Source organism: Bubalus kerabau, chromosome 17 (assembly GCF_029407905.1).
Source record: "Bubalus kerabau isolate K-KA32 ecotype Philippines breed swamp buffalo chromosome 17, PCC_UOA_SB_1v2, whole genome shotgun sequence".
In the NCBI taxonomy this organism is placed as follows: Eukaryota; Metazoa; Chordata; class Mammalia; order Artiodactyla; family Bovidae; genus Bubalus; species Bubalus kerabau.
In genome coordinates, this window is record NC_073640.1 from 52,724,268 (window position 1) to 52,739,573 (window position 15,306).

A 15,306-nucleotide genomic window follows, 5' to 3' on the forward strand; every position below is an offset into this window, starting at 1 on the left:
TGTCTAACACTTCAAGCCAAGCTTCAGTGTCAAATTGCAACAGGATTCATCAGCATATGGATGGAACATAAGACCTAGAAGTTGCATTTAACACATAAACAAGTCCTAACGTATTTTAGGCTTATTTTGCAAGATTTAGACTCCTATCTATACTGTGAGCCTGACATCCTGACCTAGAGAGATTAAAAAAAAATAAAAAATAGCTGCCAGAAGCACTAGTTACAATAGCCAAGACATAGAAGAAACTTAAATGTTCATCAACAGATGAATGGATAAAGGAGATGTGGTACATATATACAATGAGTAATATACTCAGGCATAAAAAAAAGAATGAAATAATGCCATTTGCAGCAAGATGAATGGACCTAGAGCTTATCATACTAAGTGAATTAAATTAAATATAAATAATACAAATATCATATGGTATCCCTTACATGTGGAATTTTTTAAAACGATACAAATGAACTTATTTACAAAACAGATACACTGACAGAAAACAAACTTAGGGTTAACAAAAGGGAAAGGGGAGGGATAAATTAAGAATTGGGGATTAAAAGATACATACCCTGGTGGCTCAGCTGGTAAAGAATCCACCTGCAATGCAGGAGACCTGGGTTCGATCCCTGGGTTGGGAAGATCCCCTGGAGAAGGGAACGGCTACCCACTCCAGTATTCTGGCCTGGAGAATTCCATGGACTATATAGTCCATGGGGTCGCAAAGAGTCAGACACGACTGAGCAACTTTCACTTTCACTACTATATATAAAATAAATAAACAACAAGGACCGGTATAGCTCAAGGAACTATATTCAATATCTTGTAGTAACCTATAATGGAAACAAATCTAAATATATTCAACATATCACTTTGCTGTACACCTGAAACATTATAAGTCAACTATACTTTGACTTAAAAATTTTTAATTTTAAAAAATTTAAAATTTTTTTATTTTAAAAGATTTAAATTTAAAAAATTTTAAAAGCCATAAAAAAAAACTGCTATAAGCATTTCCTAGACATCACAAACAGAAGAAAGTCAAAGATGCCCAATCTCATTAGAATTCAGTATTCAGAAACATTCTCATTAAAACTATGACAGCATACTGTTTCATATCCAGCTAGTTGTCAAAAATGTAAAAGACTCTCCAAATGAGGTTTTAATCCGCAGAGTGAAACAAAAATTCATGAGTCCATGTTGATTTAAGTAAATAGTCAAATATGTAAGTAATGGGGAGAAGGAATGGCTCTTTCAATAGAATTTCAACTAACAGATGTAGAAGGAGAAAGAGACATGCAAAATCACTATTAGGCAAATGCCCAGTACAGCTGTTGCAGACCAGATCCATGCTAAAATTTGTAGGTGCAAGTCTGAGGAGAATCAAGACTTGTATAGTCACAAAGTATCTTCCCCAAGATACTTCTTAACTGCTGAGGGAAAAACAGGAAGTTTACAGCGGAGATGTGCAGTAGACTGTGCCTTAACCAAGTGACCCAGGTCAATATCACCCACAAGACATAGTGACATGTCTGATATGTTGCACTGAGAAAGATGCTGCACAAATGTTGCACAGCATCATTTTATGGTATTCCTGGCCAAAAAAAAAAAAAAAAAATTGCATAACTTCATTTCAACCATAGAAAACAGGCAAACCCAAGCTGAGGGACATTTAATAAAAGAACTGATTGGTTCTCCTCAAAAGTGTCAAGGCTGGAGCTTCCCTGGTGGTCCAGTGGCTGAGACTCCATGCTCCCAGTGCAGGGGGCCCAGGTTCAATCCCTAATCAGGGAAGTAGATTCCCACTTGCTGCAACTAAAGATTCTGCAGGCCACAACGAAGATCAAAGATCCCACATGCTGCAAAAGATCCCACATGGCCCACTTGGAGTGGCCAAATACATGAATAAGGTCATGAAAGACAAGGAAATGAAGAGCAACAGTCACCGACTCTCGGAGGTTAAGGGCATCTGACAACTCCGTGTAGGATCCTGGATTCGTTCCTGGAACATAAGGACATCAGCAGAAAAACTGTTAAAATTCAAGCCAGGCTGGTAGTTAAATTAATAATATGATGCCATGTTAACGTCCTGGGTGTGATCACTCTGAAAGTGAAAGTGTTAGTTGCTCAGTTGTGTCCAACTCTTTGCAACCCCATGGACTGTAACCTACCAGGCTCCTCTGTCCATGGGATTTTCCAGACAAGGATACTGGAGTGCGTTGCTAGTCCCTTCTCCAGGGGATATTCCCAACCCAGGGATTGAACCTGTGTCTCTTGCATAGCAAGTGGATTCTTTATCAGCTGAGCCATCAGGAAGCCCTCAGGAAGCTTCCCTCCTGACCCATCAGGAAGCTGTAATACTATATTAATACTATAATAGAGTTTGATCCGGAGAAGGTAATGGCACCCCACTCTAGTACTCTTGCCTGGAAAATCCCACAGACGGAGGAGCCTGGTGGGCTGCAGTCCATGGGGTCACTAAGAGTAGGACATGACTGAGCGACTTCACTTTCACTTTCCACTTTCATGCATTGGAGAAGGAAATGGCAACCCACTCCAGTGTTCTTGCCTGGAGAATCCCAGGGATGGAGAAGCCTGGTGGGCTGCCGTCTATGGGGTCGCACAGAGTTGGACACCACTGAAGCGACTTAGCAGCAGCAGAGTTTAATCACTCTAAGCAGGGTGAGAGATACACAGGGAATTCTCTGTACTAGCAGCAAATTTCCTCTAAGTCTAAAATTACCTAGTATAGCAGCTTCTACCTCACTTCCTCTGGGTCTGATCTCTGGAGAGAAGTGCAGGTGTCCTGAATGAGAAGTGCAGTAAAGAGGTGATTTAAATCACTTATATAGGACAGTCCTTCCAAGTCTTTGTTTACATTCAGCCGTTGTCTTGTTTCTTTTTTCACACCGACTAGTCCTAGAACCCTCTCCAATATGCCCGCACAATTTTTTGTTAAGATGGATCCCACTGAAGAGACCTGTGGGCACCTGCCTACACTTATTATGGGGTGGGGTCCCATTCCTTTTTGACCCCCAAGGAGTCTTCCTGCGTGAGTGCAGAAGTCTTCCTTACCTCAGGAGTGGTCATCTTATCTCTTTACTTCAGCAGAGCTCAGCTTCTGTCACTAGCTTTGTCCTTGGATGTCTGTGTGAGAACAAAGATTTTACTCCACTTGACAAACACCAGCTGACTGGAGGCCCATCTATCTCCTACCTCAGGTCCATTTGCCCGGAGGGAAATCCAGATGCGGGTCCTAAGGGAACTATGGTGAGGGCCATACAGTGAGGAACTGAGGTGTGTGTGTGTGCTGTGCTCAGTCGTGCCCGACTCTTTACGACCCCATGGACTGTAGCCTGCCAGGATCCTCTGTCCAGGGGATCTTCCCAACCCAGGGACTGAACCTGTGTCTCCTGCATTGCAGGTGGGTACTTTACTATTGAGCCACCTGGGAGGAGCTGACACCTCTGGGATTCCCCCAGCCCCATTCAAGCTTTCTGATGAGTGAGGCCTTCACAGTGAGGATGAGCCAGGGCTTCAAGCAAGGATCATCCAGATAAGCCATCCTGTAACACCTGACTCACAGAAAGTGTGTGAGATGACCAACGTTTATTATTTTGAGCAGCTTTAGAGAAAACAATTGCTGTTGTGAATGGTGGCCACCAGGTGGCACACGGATACGAAGGATGGAAAGGCAAAAAAAAAAAACCAAAAAAAAAACGGCTGCCAACATGATAAAGAGGTCAGGGCTGTGAGTTCATTTATAAATGTATCACAAGCCTAATAAAGATGTCATCAGGTTTTTCTTTTCTACAGCTAGGCAACTTGATTATAAGGTTCATTTGGAAGTACAGCAGGCAAATGTGGGGGGGGGAATGAAAAAGAAGGAGAAGGGGGGAGAAAACAGGTATTAAAAACAATATAAAACAATATAAAACAATGTGTTGCGGATGCATGTTACATACACAGATCAACCCAGAAATAGAAACAATTGCTTATGGAAACTTATACAATCATGTAATACTTTTTAATTCAGGAAGAAACTTTAGGGAAGTTTTTAATTTAGTGCTATTGGATCAACTAGATGAACAAGCAAACAAAAAAGCCTGAGTCCATTCCTCACACAGGATGCCAGCTTAAATTCAAACTGTATCAATGACCTAAGTGGAAAAATACCATCTCATAAATAATAAAACACAAGTGAGTCTCTTAATGACCTGAGAGTGTGAGAGTGGGGTGTATTTGCCAAACGGTTCATCAAAATTCAGAGGTGATGAAAGAGCATTTTGTTAAATGACCAAGCAAAAATGAAAACCTTTCACAGTTTCAAAACATAAACCCACCATGGGCAAACTAAAAACTACAGACGACAAAATGGAAAAAGAAATATTTACAACTAGAATCACAAAGGGTCTCTAAAGTATAAACAGCATCTACAAATCGAGGCAAAAAAGACCCAGAAACCTATTGAAAGTGGGTAAGATATACGAAGAGGAAGTTCACATAAAAAGAAATGCAAATATCCCCTGCATACACAAAAATATGCTCAACCCCCCATGTAATCTTTAAAAGCCACAAATTCAAACCACACTGCAATCCTTTTTCTCACCTATCAAATTAGCAAAACTCCAGGTGGTTTGACAACGCTCTGTTGGCATTGCTGTGAGGACCCAGGGGTCCTTACACCTTGCTAGTGGAATGGAAAAACAAGTCAAACCTCCATGGAGGAGAATCTGGCAATATCTAGCAAATTTACTCTTTGACACCTGCAATCCCACATCTAAGATTCTAACGTAAAGACTCACAGAAAAATGTCATACAAATGTGCCTCTTTGGTACTGCAAAAAACTGGGGCTTTCCTTGATCCAGTGGCGAGACTCCTCGCTCCCAATGTAGGTGGCCCAGAGATCAATCCCTGGTCGGGGAACTAAGATCCCACATGATGCAACTAAGAGTTCGCTTGCTGCTACTAAAGATTCCACATGCTGCGGCTAAGACATGGCACAGCCACAATACTTAATTTTTTTAAAACTAGAAAACACTGAAGCAGCCATGAATGGAGTACAGGTTAAGTCAACTATGCTTCATCCACAAAAACAGAATACTATACAGCTGTAAAAGGAAATAAGATCTATTAGGAATACAGATTCATAAGTGTGTGTGTGTGTGTGTGTCTGTGTGCAGTGGTCTTTAAGATACAGTGAAAAAAAGCAAGGTGCAATTAGAGTGCCCAGATTGCTACCTTTTGTGCAGGAAGGAGGCACAGGGTCTCCTGTTTTCTGGCACGTGGCCCAGGGGGTGATGATAGCCGGTGGAGAGTGGCTGGAGTGTGAGAGCCGGATAGAGCAGGCGAGGGGGCTGTGGGCTCCAGATTGGTTGGTTTGCATTTGAAAAGCATGCGCCAAAGAAAATCACTGACTATATCTAGGAACTGGCTAGTCCTGGCAGGGGTAGGCCTTCCAGGGTCAGCAAGGTCCCAGATGTCAAAGCATCAGGATACAGGAGAAAAAAAACCCAAAAACTGGTTAATACACTTCCATGGCCGGTCCATTATATTTGACCCATTGTGAACCTTCCTCAGCCCTCACTTTCTTTCCTTGTTTTAAAATTTAATTAATTATTTCGCTGCTCTGGGTTTTAGTTGCAGCATGCGGGATCTAGTTCCCTGACCAGGGGTGGATCCTGAGATCCCTGCATTGGGAGTGCAGAGTCTTAGCCGATGGACCACCAGGGAAATGCCCCTTCAACTTTCTATAACTTCCCACCAGTGTGTGTCCTGGTCTGTAATTCTATGACACCGGGCTAGCGGATCTATGACATCCTGGCTGCCTATCTCTCTGGAGAGGCTTAGCCAGGTCTATGGAGTGAGCGCCACCTTAGATCATTCCCAACTCTCCTGTTCAGACATCTCGACTGAGCTCAAGGCCCTAAAACCAACTGCCAGTGGGACACCTGCACCGGAGCATCTCACCCGGAACCTGATCAAATCCCAAAGCAAATCAACCATCTCGGCCACCATCACCCCATCCCTCTTCCTGCAGTGCCTGTGTTTTGTGAACTGGCATCACAGTCCATCTGCAACCCAGGCCAGGAAAGTGGGAACAGTCCTAGATACCTCTCTCCACTCAAATAGTAATCCAGAACTTTTAAATATTTTCTGTGTGTTGCCTCTTCTCCACCCCACTCCTACTACTCGAGTTTGGACAGTCTTCATCTATAATTTTTTTAATTATTTATTTATTTTTGGCTGCACTGGAGCTTTGTTGCTGCATGCAGGCTTTCTCTAGTTGCAGCGTGCAGGCTTCTCATTGCAGTGGCTTCTCCTGTTGCAGACCACGGGCTCTGGAGCTTACAGGCTTCCGTAGTTGCAGCACGCGGTCTCAATAGTTGTGGCTCGTGGGTTCTAGAGTGTGGGCTTAGTAGTTGTGGCACGTGGGCTTAGCTGCGCCTCAGCATATGGGATCTTCCCGGACCAGGGATCAAAGCTGTGTCACCTGCATTGGCAGGCAGATTCTTAACCACTGGACAATCAGGGAAGTCCTATAACTTGTATTATTGCAATGGGGTCTGGATTAGTCTACCTGTGATATTATGATTTACATTAAGAAAGATATATTTGGTGTTTGTTCCCTCTCCTGACACAGAGTCCCTAAAACCCTTGGATTTCCTGCTAAGAGCGATAAAAGTGAAATAATGTCTTTTATTCTTCATAACAAGTCAGGGTCCAGTAAGGATAGTGAAACCACACCAGTTACTTTAACAGGGAGAATTGAACATATAGACTATAATATAAGGAACTGCCAACTTGGCACAGAGTTGTTATCTAGATAACTGCAAGGGTAAAAAGATCCCTGAGGCAGTGGTTCTTAAACCTTAGCCAAACTGCCTGGAGGACTTGTTAAAAGGCAGACTGCAGAGGACAACCACCAGCGTCTGATGGATCCGGTATGGGGCCAGAATGATGTGTTTCTAACAAGTTCCCAGCAGATACTGATGCTGCTGCCCTGGGGACCACACTCTGAGGACCCCAACTCTAAGACGGCATAGAAGTAGCAACTGCAGGAAGCGGGGACCACACTAGAGCTGGGGGAACAGAGATGCGAAGAAAGGGCACCAACTGGCACTGATGTTTCTGATGAAACTAGTGTTTCAAGTGTTGCTTTTCTTGCTGTTATTGTTTAGTCACTCAGTCCTGTCCACTCTTTCCAACTCTATGGACTTTAACCCACCAGACTCCTCTGTCCATGGCACTGGCCAGGCAAGAATACCTGAGCGGGTTGCCATTTCCTTCTCCAGGGGATCTGCCCGGCCCAGGGATCAAATCTGGGTCTCCTGCATCGGCAGGAGGATTCTTTACCGCTGAGGCACCAGGGAAGCCCTTTGCAAGTGTTAGAAAACTACAAATCGGATTCAGGCAATGCTGCTGCTGCCCCCACCGCCACCAGAGTGAAGAAGTGTTGCTGAGGTAACACTTACAAGAACAGCAGGCAAGTCCCTTCTGCATAAGGTGACCAACCACCCCGGAAAGAGGTTCCCAGGAAGCATAACTTTCATTGCTAAAACTGAGGACACCCAGAGCAAACCAGGACGACTTAATCACCTTACTTGTGTAATCTCCTAGCAAACCCCATTGCCAGGGTCTAACGTAGAACCATCTGACAAAACAGAAATGTGGTTTTCCTAGACTTCCCTTGTGGTCCAGTGGTTAGGAATCTGCCTGCCAATGCAGGTGACACTGGTTTGATCCCTGGTCCAGGAAGATTCCACATGCTGTGGGGCAACTAAGCCCATGTACCGCAGCTACCGAGCCTGCACTCTAGGGTTTTCCAGTTGCAACAAGAGAGTAGCCCCGCTCGCTGCAACTAGGGAAAGCCCGCTTGAAGCAACGAAGACCAAGGGTGGCCAAAAATAAAATAAATTCTGAATAAATGAAATGTGGTTTCCCAGCTCAGAATCACAAAGCAGAGCATAGAAGGGCGGGCTGGGAGTTCGGAGACAATAACCTCATAATTGATATTGACTCTTCATGATCTTCCTGGTCTTTTACAATCTATCCTCAGGGTTGCTATCAAGAAAAACTTTATAAATAGGTATGACTGATCATTTCAGACTCTCGCCAATATGTTTTCAATAGCTGCCTGTGATGTTGTGATACTAAGAAAGATATATATTTGGTCTTTGTCCCCTTTCCTGACACAGAGTCTCTGAAACCCTTGGATTTCCTAAGTGATAACAGCAATAACAGTGAAAGGAGGGGGCTTCCCTGGTGGTCCAGTGGTTGAGAATCCACTTTCAATGCAGGAGATATACATCAATCCCTAGTGCAGAAAGATCTCACATGCCACATGGCAACTAAGCCCATGTGCCACAATTACTGAGCCAGCACACCACAACTACTGAAGCCCATGTGCCTACAGCCTGTGCTCTGCCCCAAGAGAAGCCACACAAGAAGAAGCCCTCGTACCACAAAAAGAGTATCCCACGCTAGTCACAACTAGAGAAAGCCCGTGTGCAGCAATGAAGATCCAGCGCAGCCAAGCATAAATAAATAAATCTTTTTTTTAAGTGAGTGTCTTTTATTCTTCATAACAAGCCCCTTTCAACCACACCTGAGTTCATGGTGATGAAGTGGCTGTGGGAAAGCTGAGGAGGAGGGCTGGTTGCTAGGAAACCAATCCTGTGATTAGAGGGTTGGAACTCAGCCTTCCACCCCCCGTCACCTCCAGGGAAGGAAGAGAGGCTGGACATTGATCACCAAAGGCCAATGATTTAACCAACTATGGCTGTGTAACGAAGCCTCCATGAAAAACTCTAAGAAGTTCTGAGAGCTTTCGGCAGGTGCTGGGGGGAGGCAGGTTGTGTGCGGCACAGCTGCAGAGGGCATGTCTGCTCTGCATCCTTCTCCCATATCTTGCCCTGTCCATCTCCTCCATTCAACCACTCCGGAGTGGGACCTTTTTATAATAAACCAGCAATCTAGTAAGTATCTGTTTTCCTGAATTCTGTGAGCTATTCTAGCAAATCACTGAACCTGAGGAGGGGGTGTCGTGGGAACCCCCAATTTGTAGCCAACTTGTACAGAGGTTGCAAGTAACCTGAAGACCCACTAGTTGCAATGGTATCTGAGAGTTGGGGATTAGACTTGTGGGACTGAGTCCTTAAACCGTGGGATCTCAGGCCAACTCCAGGTAGATGATGTCAGAACTGATTGAATTCTAAGACATCCAGTTGGTGTCCCCAGAGAAGTGGCTGCTGCTGCTGCTGCTGCTAAGTTGCTTCAGTCGTGTCTGACTCTGTGCGACCCCATAGATGGCAGCCCACCAGGCTCCTCTATCCCTGGGATTCTCCAGGCAAGAATACTGGAGTGGGTTGCCATTTCCTTCTCCAATGCATGCATGCATGCTAAGTCGCTTCAGTCGTGTCCGACTCTGTGCAACCCTATGGACAGTAGCCCACCAGGCTCCTCTGTCCACAGGATTCTCCAGGCAAGAATACTGGAGTGGGTTGCCATTTCCTTCTCCACCAGAGAAGTGGAGAACTTCTTTAAAATACATTTATTTGGCTTCGTCAGGTCTCAGTTGTGGTGTGCAGGCTCAGTAGCCCCACGGAATATGGGATCTTAGTTCCCTGACTAGGGATCAAACCTGAGTCCCTTGCATTGGAAGGGACTGAACCACTGGAAGTCCCCGATTGGAGAATTTCTTGGCGTGGGAAAAACCTCCATGCGTTTGGTGACCAGTATGGAGAACTGAGTGATGAGTAGATGAAGAAAAAGAGTCTGTTCCTTTCCACTGCCTACCAGCCAATAGGGGTAAAATTCCTACTTTTTATTATAGCATAAAGGGCTCTTCAAAGTTAACTTCAGTTACAGCCCAAGTCTCATCTCTTTCCTGAACTTTATGTTCCAGAAATATAGAAATCTTTGAGTTTCCTAAAGCAAATCCTGTTCTCAAGTTGCTATGCTTTGAACATACTATTGCCTTTTCTGTTGAAAAGCTCTGTAGCTCAGATGGTAAAGAATCTGCCTGCAAGACAGGTGACCCAGGTTCGATCGCCTGGAGAAGGGAACGGCTACCCACTCCAGTATTCTTGCCTAGAGAATTCCATGGACAGAGGAGACTGGCGGGCTACAGTCCAAGGGGTCCCAAAGAGTCAGATTTAACTGAGTGACTAACACTTTCATCTGTTGAAAAGCACATAAATCTCTTTTTTAGAGAAAAACAGAAGATCAGAATATGTGCGTCCCCTTTAAGAATGGAAGTTAGTTTTTGATCCATAATGTGTTAACTGGATTTGAAGGCCAAAAACAATGTCGAGGCAAATGTGTTCTTGAATTCCAGAGTATTTACTGTTCTCCAGCTTTTAACACCCAGGGAGAAAAAAGATAAGAACACTCCCAGTGCTAATGAAACTTGTTAGTTTTTCTTTCCTGTTAAAGATATTTATACTTGAATTCTTTGTAAGGTTTGAAATATTTTTAGATGAAATCCATAAATGAAAAGCAATGGTTGGTTTAAAAGTTAGAGATGGTTAATACAGTCATATCAGACACTAAAAAAAAATTTGGTAATAATTTACTAAGCTTGTTCTTAAATTTGAAAGTTATTAAGATCCTTATGTGGTTATGTGGTTGAGAGTTTGTTTTTTTTCCCCCCTCACTTTCTACTGCAATTAATTTTTTTTAATATCAAGTGATTTATGACCAGTCTTACTTGGTTTTTCTCCAACATAAATTCCCCTGTGAAGAAAGACTTCCAAGGCAAACTCTGGGCTTTTTATAGGACCCCGCTGGATTCAATAACTTCCTCCAGGAAGTTAGTCAGAAAGTCGTGTCTGACTCTGTGACCTCATGGGCTGTAGCCTGCCAGGCTCCTCTGTTCATGGAATTCTCCAGGCACTGTGGATGGTGACTACAGCCATGAAATTAAAAGATGTTTGCTCCTTGGAAGGAAAGCTATAACAAACCTAGACAGCATATTAAAAAGCAGAGACACCACTTTACCAACAAAAGTCTGTATAGTCAAAGCTATGGTTTTTCCAGTAGTCATGTACAGATGTGAAAGTTGGACCATAAAGAAGGCTGAGCACTGAAGAATTGATGCTTTCAAATTGTGATGCTGGAGAAGATTCTAGAGAGTCCCTTGGACAGCAAGGAGATCAACCCAGTCAATCCTAAAGGAAATCAACTCTGAATATTCATTGGAAGGACTGATGCTGAAGCTGAAGCTCCAATATTTTGGCCACCTGATGCAAAGAGCCGACCCACTGGAAAAGACCCAGATGCTGGGAAAGATGGAAGGCAGGAGAAGGGGACAGCAGAGGATGGGATAGTTAGATAGCATCAGTGATTCAATAGACATGAGTTTGAGCAAACTCTGGGAGATAGTGGAGGACAGAGGAACCTGGAGTGCTGCAGTCCATGGGGTTGAACAGTCGGACACAACTTAGCAACTGAACAACAATGAGGTAGTCGGATTATAACTCTTTGCACGACCATCTTTCCACTATTTGGATCCTCCTTTTAGGCAGTAACTGTGGGTGTGGGTCTTCAGACTCCACATTTTGGGCACAGTATCTTTACTAGTGTGGACAACCATCAAACGACCACTGAGTGAATGTGACAGCACTTTTGATTAAAAAACCAAATTCCAATACAGCCCCAATGAATTATCTAACCTTGGGCAAGTTTTTTTCTTTTTTTTTAATTTTAGGCCACACCATTTACCTGGATGCAGTATCTTTGCTTCCTAACCAGGGATCTAACCTGTGCCTCCTGCAGTGGAAGGGCGGAGTCTCAGCCGCTGGGCCATCAGGGAAGTCCCTAACCTTGGGCAAGTTTATGGTTGCCTGGCTCTCCGCTGACTCACAGAGTTCAGTGGGCAGGAGTGAGCACTCTGGAATCAGATTGCTCGATTTGGCAGTTGCCCAGTTCTTCAGACTTGGGCAAATGACTGAACTGCCCAGGGCCTGCCGGCCTTACGTACAGAATATGGATGGTGATGATGGTTCCTACCTTTTCTGTCGCAGTGAGGATTACATGAGGTGATGCGTGTTTGCTTCAGAGCACAGTGCTTGAGACTTTAGACAGAGTGTAAATGTTCGCTGTTAGAGTTATGGAAATATGGTCTATGGCACTCACTTCATGGTGTTTTCTTTAATAATTTTTATTTATTGATTGATTGGCTGTGCTGGGTCTTCGTTGCTGCTTGGGTTTTTCTCTAGATGGGGAGAACAGGAGCTACTCTCTTTTTTCGGAGCATGGGCTCCAAGGGGCTTCCCAGGCGTGCTAGTGGCAAAGAACCCACCTGCCAAAGCAGGAGACGAAAGAGACGTGGGTTCGATCGCTGGGTCAGGAAGATCCCCTGGAGGAGAGCTTAATAACCCACTCCAGAGTTGTTATTCTTGCCTGGAGAATCCCATGGACAGAGAAGCCTGGTGGGCTACAGACACAACTGAAGTGACTTAGCATGCATGCATGGGCTCCAGGGCACATGCGCTTCAGTAGTTGTATCTCCTGGGCTCTAGAGCACAGGCTCAATAGTTGCTCTGAGGCATGTGGGACCTTCCTGGATGAGGGATCAAACCCATGTCCCCCTGGCAGGCAGATTCTTTATCACTGAGCCACCAGGAAAGCCCCATAGTGTTTTGTTTTAAGAACTAAAAGGAGTGATGTGTTCAGTGATTGACAGTAATCTGCATAGAGGGAACACTCCCCCTTGTCTCTTTTACTTGTTCTGAGGCAGTTTTGTCTCCTTTCAATGCACCCAGATGAGCAGCTAGCTCTGCTACTTCTTGTTTATCATCCAGAAAAAAAAAAAAGTTCTTCTCCAAAAGAAGGACTGCTGGCTTATGCCAGAAAAGCTAACAGAGTGGAGTTCAAGGGCAGCATTGAGGACTGGTGAGAGCCAAGGTAGGTGCTAGCTTGCCAGGGCTACCATAACAGAGTACCACAGACCAGATGGCTTAAACAACTGAAATTGATTTTCTCACAGTTCTGCAAGTCCAGCATGAAGGTGCCAGAAGGACTGGTTTTCTCGAGGCCGCTCTCCTTGGTTTGCAGACGGCCGCCTTCTCCCTGTGTTCTCACGTGACCTTTTCTCTGGGTGTACATGCCCTTGGTGTTGTTTCCTCTTCTAACAAGGACACCAGTCCTATAGGGTTAGCTCCAGCCTTTCAACTTCATTTAAGCTCAGTTATCTCCAAACTCAGTCACACTTGGGCATCAGGGCTTCAGTGGACGGATTTGAAGCGGGGAGGGCATGTTTCAATCCAGAACAATGTGCTAAGGCTGGAGGTGAGCAGGGAGCAGAACCAGATCACAAAGGGCCTTGGGAGGCCTGTTTGGGAGTTTCTTCTTGACCCACCCACCTATGAAGGTCCCCGGGGAATTGGCTCCATGCACAGTCCCCTTTCTGTCCTTTACCTTTCAGGAAGGACTAAGCACAGCTCAACGGTGCATTTTTCAAGGTTGTCTGGAATCCTAATTCCTTGGGAGCATAGTGGTTAGGATCCCAGGCTTTCACTGCCATGGCCCAGGTTCAATCTCCCTGGTTGGGGAAACAGAGATCCCGAAAGTTGCATAGCACAGCTGGCCAAAAGAAAAAAAGTTCCCCGGGTAAGAGCAGACCCAGTGGGAATCACTAAAGAGAAGCTGACTGGAGAGCAAGCGCACCTGGGAGGGAGTATGCAAATTAGATGCAAATGACAGCACACACACATACCCCAGTTAGGCTTCCTTCTTTGGGTCAGTGGTCCAAGGCTTTTGAAAAAGAGTCTCAACCTGAACAGAGCAGTCCATAAATTCCTATGTCACCAAATCTGAATGCCCATTGACCAGGGATTGTTCTAGACCCTGGGGCTGTTGCAGAGTTTAGGATCTAGACCTGCACTGTCCAATAAAATATTCTCAATATGAAGCACTTAAAACATGGCTAGTCTGAATTGAGACGTGCTGAAGTATAAAATGGGGCTTTCCAGGGGGCTCAAAGCTAAAGAATCCACCTGCCAATGCAGGAGATGCAAAAGACATGGGTTTGCTGTAGAGTAGAAACTACCACATTATAAAGAAACTATACTCAAAAAAAAAAAAAATCAAAAAAAGAATTACACACATACACACACAAAAGGGATGCAGCCCTGTGACACTTTGATATTATCCCAGTGAGAGTGATTTTAGGCTTCCAACCTCCAGAACTGTAAAACAGTAAATTTGTGTTGTTAGAGGCCACTAAGTTTGTGATTGCAGGGAAAGAGCAAATTAGCCAAGATGGAGTAGTAAGGCTGTCTTGCCCCTCGGCCTCTTGCTCTTGCCCCATATTTTGTAAATAATGATCATGTCACAGCTGAGATTATTTAAAGCACTGCACACGTGTATCACGAGGCACTCACTTGACCAAGGGCTACTTTCGGTCTGTGGAGCTATATAAGCCCCACCTGGCAAGCCCTTGCAGGTACGTGCCTTTATGTTATGGCTGCTGCCTCAGCTGGGAGAGAAGGTTATGTTATGGCTGTTGTCTGGAAAGAATAAACATGTCTGCAGTTTCTACGGCTCCTCGAGTTTTCTTCCAGCTTCCTCTCTCATGCCTGGTCTACCCCTGGGTTCAGCAAACTGTGTGAGAAGTGAGACAGTGATAATTTGTTACAGGAGCTGTAGGAAACTCCCATGCCCGCTGGATATTTCTTTCCTTCTTCCTTCTTTCCTTTCTTTTTTTCTGGGTATTTCTTTGAGTCACTTTCCTCACTAGCTGAGAGAGCCACTTCCTTCTACGGTGTAGTAGGGCAAGTTCTGGCTGGGTCTTCAATAGCCCCAGAGGGTCTATTCAAACAGGCCCCTTTTCCTCTATACTAAAGTTGATAAGCAAGGAGATTGGGGAAACTGTGTGGAGTTCTGGTAAAGAGGACTGGCGTGTGTATGTGTGTGTGTGTTTCCATGGACTGTAGCCCACCAGGCTCCTCTGTCCCTGGAATTTTCCAGACAGGAATACTGGAGTGGGTTGCCATTTCCTTCTCCAGGGGATCTTCTCAACCCAGGAATCAAACCTAAGTGTCCTGCATTTCCTACATTGCAGGAGGATTCTTTACTGCTGAGCCACCTGGGAAGCCCGAGGACTGGCATATTTGTCTGCAGTGGCCATCAGCATAGACGTCTTTCTATAATTAGGACAAGTACCCAAAAATTGGATAGTTGTTCAACATGCTGAGTCCTTTACATGAGATAAATCATCTCATTTAATTCTGAAAGCAACACTATGACTCAGATAACTATCAGTATCTCATTTTTAAATAAAACATTTTTACAAAATATTGATATTT